At 32.9% G+C, this 6,683-nt stretch overlaps 1 long non-coding RNA gene and 1 other non-coding gene across 2 annotated transcripts; both read left to right on the forward strand.

Annotated features, from left to right (window-relative positions):
• The first annotated feature begins 877 nt into the window (after positions 1 to 877).
• Positions 878 to 4,333, forward strand: LOC132179300 (uncharacterized). Its single transcript, XR_009439905.1, has 3 exons — positions 878 to 1,192; positions 1,322 to 1,400; positions 2,851 to 4,333. It is a non-coding gene; the product is annotated as an uncharacterized LOC132179300 (long non-coding RNA).
• On the forward strand, positions 1,718 to 1,848 carry LOC132180189 (small nucleolar RNA snoR74). Its single transcript, XR_009440077.1, has one exon. It is a non-coding gene; the product is annotated as a small nucleolar RNA snoR74 (small nucleolar RNA).
• Positions 4,334 to 6,683: the final 2,350 nt, after the last annotated feature.

The raw sequence follows: 6,683 nt of genomic DNA on the forward strand, positions 1-6,683 counted from the left end.
AGTATAAAAAAAATGATAAAGACATAACTTAAACCTAACTTTTCTCTTAAGTTTTAAAAAAAAAAAAAAATTGTATGTGGAGGAGAGAGAGACTTAAATTAGAGAGAGAACAATTTGGTCTTCAAGTTAGGCCAAAGTTGAGTTTAAGTTGGAGCTGCATTATACCTCTAACAAATATTATCCAAATTCCTTAATTTAGAGAATAGAAATCAATATTTATCACAAAAGATTATCCTTAACAACCTGATGATCACAACAAAAATCTTTATTCACTTTTTTCTTTTAAGTCAATCTTTGTTTTGTTTTTATTTTTTATTTTTAATTGCTTTATTTTTTAAAAATAATTTTTAAGAGTATTTTAGTAAGTTAAAATTCAAAAAATGTCATGTATGGCGTACACAAGAATTTCCCGTTCATTTGAACGCCAAATGCTAAAGTATTAAAATGATGTATTTTTATAGGGGCTACGCGTATTTTATTTAGTTTAGATTTAATATAATTGGGTTTTTATTCTCCTCTCAAAATAAATAAATAAATAAATAAATAAGGGGAATATTCTACGTATCTTGTGGCATTAAGCGGTGAATTTTACTTTAGAAACGCGTATTTGAATTTTGAATGATTATGATCTAACAATATATTTTTCTTCTCATTCTATAATTTTTATGATATTTCTTTTTACGGCCACGATTGAAAAGAAAAACCCATCTAACACAAATTTAATTTTAGGGCAAAAAATTCTTATCACCGTCGGATTGGAATATATCGTCGGTGGCAAAAGCCTGCCGCTTACGTTTTTGTAGAAAGTCTCGTAGGGCTTCTTGCCTATAAAAGGACACACATACGCAACACAACCTAAAGAAGCTAAGATCCTCGGCCGCCTCTTTGTTTCGTACGGCAACATTAACCTCTTTTGGTATATACCTGTCTGCAGTGCCCACGTCCAAAGCCATCAAGCTCCATCACATTCGTTTAATCAGAGTAATCACGGTTGCGAAGTCGATTAACGCTCTTCTTTCTCCAACCGTGTTTCTCTGGTTAAACGACTGTGCTGGAACTCTCTTTCACGTCCGACGGGGGGCTTTTTCTTTCATGTGCTACTGGGTTTCGGAGAAGGAGATAGATCTCTGTCTCTGTCTCTCTCCTATTGCTTTGAATCTGCTTAACTTGTTCTTTTCTTTTGCCTTTTTGGGTATGAATCTGCTACTTCTGTTTTTCCGTTGGTTTGAATCTTTGATCTGATATCTGCCATAGTCTGTGCTTGCGTCTTCTATTTGTCCTTTTTTTTAGATGAGATCTGACACTTTGTGATCTAATTTAGATATTTTTCTGACCAAACACGTGGATTCAGAAGTGGGGTGATTGATTGTCCTTCCTCATGTGTTACAACCATCCAGTAGGTCTGATTTAATATTTATTTTACGTCCTTTGAAGATTTAACTTTGGAATACGTGTTATTCTGAATGCTATTTTTATTGTTTTTATGATGAATCTCATTGTTATTATTTTAGAGGATTTGTTTATCCGATTAATTAGTTGGCCTTTTCAAATTCGTCTTTTAGAAACTTCGGGTTCTTATTAGAAATTTGTTTTTGGTTGATTTGTTGACTCCAATTGAGGATTAAATGTCAGGGAACTTGATTTCATTAGTAAATAAAGGGTTTTAATTTTTTTTCCTAGATATCATAGTATATGGTATATATAAATTAAACCTGATTAAAAAGCAGGGTCCTTTTGCCTTTTTGTGAAGGGGACTCTCGTAAATTTCAGGAAAATTACTTGCATTATTTTTGGGTGAACCTCTGTACTTTTTAATGACTTGAAGGTTCAGTAAATGATGCCACATTTACACATGTTATTGTGCAATTGCCGATGTAGTGATTCTTTTCATCATTTTGCTATCCCACCTGTCTCTGCTGACGTCGTGTCGTCCTTCCTTCTTCCTCCTTGCTTTCATCTTTCTTACTATTAAACTTTAACTTTATTACATTGCTTGGACTATTTGGCATATTTGTAATATTTCAACTTATTTCAATAATCAACTCACTGATCACTCGTAGCCTAGTCTCTCTCCTTCCCACCAGTACAAGATTTGCTCCCATTTTTGCTTATTCATATGAAATTTGTTGCATTCGCAGACAACCATATAAAGCATGAGGGCTAGCTATATATTAAGTTGCACGAGATATTACTTAGAAAAAAAAAGTACAATTTTCATGTAAAATTCAATTAGATGAATCAAGCTTGTGATAGACATGAATAGTTCTTTATATGCCACATATTTTGCAACCTATTTTGGCTTTAGAAAAGAAATGGCATTCTTTGTCTGATTCTTGCAATCTAAATATAAGTTTCTTGCCGCTAGTCTAGTTTTTTTGGTCCAAGTGGTGAAGGCCTTGGTCTTGGAGGTTTGTTCCCTTCAAGGTCCAAGGTTCAACACCTCTTGGGTGCAAACAATCATTTGGGCTATTCTCCTGGTGAAAAGCCAGCAATTTACCCAGTTATTGGGAACTTGACTAAGCATTTCTTTTGTAATTTGGGTATTACATGGTGAAGTTGCAGCTTCCAATTAATCAAGTATACAATGCGATTGGAGAGACCTTAAATTTGAATCTTATCTAAGCAATGTGCTTATTACTATATAATCTTAATTAAGTACATGAAACCGTTGGTGCAAAATGATCTCCCAGTTAGTGAAAAATAATGCGTTATCGGGTTGAATTAAATTCTTTAATTTTATGAAATTAAAGTCTCATATTTGGCTTCTCTTGTAATGTATTTCTTTTGATTGTTTTTTATTTTTTATTTTTTATTTCAACTAATTTGAATTTTTCTTGAAATGACTCTTAGATGGACTTGTCACCCTCAATGTTTTGGAATGAGTGCGAAGATGAATATTTCCAATTGATGATGTTTAGCCCCTCCAAATTGATCCTCATAATGGTTAGGTCTTTCATTCTTTAAACAATCATTTGGGCCATTTTTGTTCAAATCTTATTAGTGAATGTTACTATTCATAGTTTTTTCCTCTAAACTTTGTTTTATTCGGTTTGGTATAGATAGAGATGAAATTGCATAAGATAATGAGGACAAGTGCAAGTAGAGACTCATAGTTAAAGCTGAAAATGTTGGGTAACCTAAGAAAAGAATTAAAAGTGGCTTTTGGGGTGGTAAAAATAAAGAAGTTAAAAAGCATGCAAGTCGGTATGTACAATACTGTCAATACATCACCTAGCACTCTTAATGGCAACACAAAATCCACCTCAAACAATACCTTTTGTAAGCCTAATTGAACAACCAAAACAGGGTGCAAGACAAACTCGAAAGCAAAGTTAGTTGGTAAATAGTGGTATATACTGGCCATAAGCATGCTTTAAGCCTAATCAATCTCCTCTCCGGTTGCTGTTACTTGTTGGTTGTTTATTTGTATTTTTGTTTTGAATAAGAGGTTTTCTTCTCTCTATATCTACCCTCGTGAGCGAGGAGGAATAATTAGGTGTGAAAGTTTATTTCTCACTGCCTAGATAGTTCGGTGTGAAGGGTTATCTCTTATGGTCGGTTTAAATAAATTTTGTTAGGAAATTTAGTTACCCATGTCTTAGATCTAGTCTGCTCGGAGCAAATCTGCTCTTTAATTGTATTTGTACATGGGTTAGCGAAAGATTGAAGTCATAGATAGCACTTGATTGTAAGATTTTTATTTTTTATTTTTTATTTATTTATTTATTTTTGTATCTGTGACTTTGTAACCTCATAGCACGTGGCTATAATTATGGAGAGCTTTATGTTTTGTATTGTAAGAGCTTTATACTCGTGATTACAAATATTTTTTTGAATGGAAATCTGAGGATTTCATTGAGCATAAAGCTTTTACAGAGTAGCTCAAAAAGCTCTTAGGGTACAAAGTATAAAGTTCTGCAAAATCATAGCCACATGCTATGAGGTTACAAAGTTATAAAAAAAAAAAAAAAAATCTTACAATTAAGTGCTATGTATGATTTCAATATTTCGTTAGTCTATGTACAAATACAGTTAAAGAGTAGATCTGCTCCGAGCAGACTAGATCTAAGATATGAGTAGCCAAATTTCTTAATACATTTTATTTAAACCGACCATGAGAGATAACACTCACACCGAACTATCCAGGCCATGAAAAATAACCCCTCACGGCCTGGATAGCTCACTCTAGAGAGAAGAAATCTCTTATTCAAAACAAAAAAACACAAACAACCAGTAAGCAGCAACCACAAAAACCTCGCAACCACTGAAACCTCTTATTTAAAACAAAAGGACATTTCATGTTATTTTATTCATTGAATGTTGCCTTATATAGGCTTACACTTGTGATACGTTGGATGATTGCATGTAGCATTGTAATAACTTCATTTCCAAAGAATCCAAGTTCCTTTAATTAAATTAAAGGAATACGGTATTTTTCCGTGAGATATATTTGATGAGATTGATCGTTCTTACTATTAGGCCCGAGTGTTTTAGTATGAGTTACTAAAACTTCCCCGTACATGTGAATGATAATTTCACAAAATACAAAGAATGATCAGGTGATCGAATTGGGTACTTAAGGATACGAAGTAGATAATTAAAGTGACAGTCTTAGCAGACTATAATTCGACTATGGAAAGTTCCATGGAGAGGGGATTTAAGTGTCACTCTTCAAGCCAATCTAAATTGACCATTTTATTGTATGTCTATTATTTATTATATGCATGTTTAATTTGTAAAACGTCACTAAAATGTGTTATTTTATTGTTCAAATGACAATATTCATAGAATAGTGATGTTTGAATAGTATTATTATTCACGCTTTGAAAGGTGACGTTTGAAGAGTGTTATTATTTACAAATCACATTTCATGCGTCAGAAGGTGTTGTTTGAATAATAACACTGTTCAAATGTCATATACTAACTACGATAGTGTCGTTTAAAGAGTGTTACTATTTACGAATCACCTTTCATGCGTCAAAAGGTGTCGTTTGAACAATAACATGGTTCAAACGTCACCTACTAACTACAGTAGTGTCGTTTGAAGAGTGTTACTATTCACGTATCACCTTTTATGCGCCAGAATGTGTCGTTTGAACAATACGTCACCTACTAACTACAGTAGTGTCGTTTGAACACTACTGTTCAAACAACACTAAGTAATTCTAGAAAAAATTGTCACTTATAATAACCATACACACCAAAAAACTTCAAAATTTCTCACTTGTCCACTCACATAAAAATTATATATTCATAAAGTAGTGATGTTTGAATAGTGTTACTATTCACGTGTTGAAAGGTGATGTTTGAAGAATGTTACTATTTATGCGTCACCTTTCGTTTGAACAATAACACTGTTCAAACGTCACCTACTAACTACAGTAGTGTTGTTTGAAGAGTACTACTGTTCAAACGAAACCAAGTAATTCTAGAAAAATTTGGCATTCAACATTGGTGTTTATAATAACCATACACCCAAAAACTTCAAAATTTCTTCTCCTCACCCACTCACATAAAAATTATATATTCATAAAATAAGGACTTTTGAATAGTTTTGCTATTCACGCGTTGAAATGTGACGTTTGAAGAGTGTTACTATTCACGAGTCACATTTCATGCGTAAGGTGGTGTTGTTTGAACAATAACATTGTTCAAATGTCACTTACTAACTATAGTAGTGTCGTTTGAAGAGTGTTACTATTCACGCATCACCTTTTATGCGTAAAAGGTGTTGTTTAAATAATAACACTGTTTAAATGTCACCTACTAACTATAGTAGTGTCGTTTGAAGAGTGTTACTATTCATGCGTCACCTTTTATGCGTTAGAAGGTGTCGTTTGAATAATAACACTGTTCAAACGTCACCTACTAACTACAGTTGTGTTGTTTGAACACTATTCAAATGACACTAAGTAATTCTAGAAAAATTTGGCACTCAAAATTGGCATTTATAATAACCACACTCAAAAACTTCAAAATTTCTCCCACTCACCCACTCATATAAAAATTATATATTCATAAATTAGTGACGTTTGAATAGTGTTACTATCCATGCATTGAAAGGTGATGTTTGAAGAGTGTTACTATTTATGTAGCACTTTTCATGCGTGAGAAGGTGTCGTTTGAACAATAATACTGTTCAAATGTCACCTACTAACTACAGTACATAGTGTCGTTTGAAGAGTGTTACTAGTCATGCGTTATATTTTATGCTTCAGAAGGTGTCGTTTGAACAATAACACTGTTCAAACGTCACCTACTGACTTTAGTAGTATTGTTTGAACACTGTTGAAACGACACTAAGTAATTCTAAAAAAAATTGGCACTCAATATTGACATTTATAATAGCTACACATACCCAAAAGTTTCAAAATTTCTCCCACTCACCCACTCACATAAAAATTTTATATATATATATATATATATATTTTTTTTCTTAAAATAAATTGGCCGCCTCCCTTGGGGAGGGGGTGTCCAGCGAGCCAATCCCAAAGGTTTCTAGAGGTGGTTGGTGCCACCCCAGAGGTGGCTGAGGGTGGCCATTCGGGACACCCCCACCCCTGAAATTTTTATTTTTATTTTCTTAAAAAAAAAAAATTATTTTGAATTTGTTTTAGTTTCATTTTTTCGCTATATATAAATATTTCTTGATATAAATTATTATTATTATTTTTTTAATTTTA

Source organism: Corylus avellana, chromosome ca4 (assembly GCF_901000735.1).
Source record: "Corylus avellana chromosome ca4, CavTom2PMs-1.0".
NCBI lineage: Eukaryota > Viridiplantae > Streptophyta > Magnoliopsida > Fagales > Betulaceae > Corylus > Corylus avellana.